We start from the raw sequence: 1,299 nt of genomic DNA, 5'->3' as shown, positions 1-1,299 counted from the left end.
CGAAAAAACGTAAAAAACACCATAAATAATCATTTTTTGGCAAAAATAAAGCACGCAGGAGTTTTTTATATCATTTACTGATTAATCTATATGATCAGTTATCATTTATCGATGAATTAAACAAAAATATTTGGTAGAAGTTCTATTTCGGTTCCCATACAATCGACAGGTAGCTATACATGGGTTATTTTTGGGAACCAAAATAGAACATTAGGCCAAAAATTTTGTTTAATTCATTTGTAAATGATAACTGATATCAATAATTTACGAATAAATGACAAGAACTAGCTGTGGCTTGCTTTATTTCTGCCAAAAAGTTAGTATTTATGGTGTTTTTTAAGAATTTTCGTTCAAGGTCGACCCACGTATAGGAATGAAAATCGAACGAATCCAGTTGGAAAAATTTTGTTTAAAGAATTGCTCGAAAAATTTTCAACTCGATTCGTTCGATTTTCATTCCTATATGTGGGTCGACCTTGAACGGAAAAAACGTAAAAAACACCATAAATAATAACTTTCTGGCAGAAATAAAGCAAGGCACTGCTAGTTCTTGTCATTTATTCGTAAATTATTGATATCAGTTATCATTTACAAATGAATTAAACAAAATTTTTGGCCTAATGTTCTATTTTGGTTCCCAAAAATAACCCATGTATAGCTACCTGTCGATTGTATGGGAACCGAAATAGAACTTCTACCAAATATTTTTGTTTAATTCATCGATAAATGATAACTGATCATATAGATTAATCAGTAAATGATATAAAAAACTCCTGCGTGCTTTATTTTTTCCAAAAAATGATTATTTATGGTGTTTTTTTACGTTTTTTCGATTTAAATCGGCCCACCTATATGAACTAAAATCGAACTTTTGTTGAAAATTTTTGCTTAATTCATCAATAAATCATCTAACATCGAAGATTATTCAATAAATTATCTAAATACGCTTTCATTCGTTTAATTTTTGCCAAATAATAATTTATTTTCCGCACTGCTTTTTTTTGTTCAAAATCTCTTCACACTTTTCTTTTACTTTAAATGCAGTTAATAAACTGTCATTAATGTTATATGTTTTTATTATAAAATTGGAAGGGTAATGTAGAAAAATAAATACTATTTTTTATATATCTTTAATTAATAACTTTAAAAACAGCAATTGTAAAAACAACAAATAATTAAATTAATAAAAATGTAGTTAAAATTATACAACTGCAATTTAAGATGAAAATTTCATGCATTTAATTAGATAATAATTATAATAATATAATCATTGTATCATTCAATCGCATAATCAGTTCC

Source organism: Agrilus planipennis, unplaced genomic scaffold (assembly GCF_000699045.2).
Source record: "Agrilus planipennis isolate EAB-ADULT unplaced genomic scaffold, Apla_2.0 scaffold42, whole genome shotgun sequence".
NCBI classification, from domain to species: Eukaryota; Metazoa; Arthropoda; class Insecta; order Coleoptera; family Buprestidae; genus Agrilus; species Agrilus planipennis.
Note: the sequence above shows the minus strand (reverse complement) of the source record.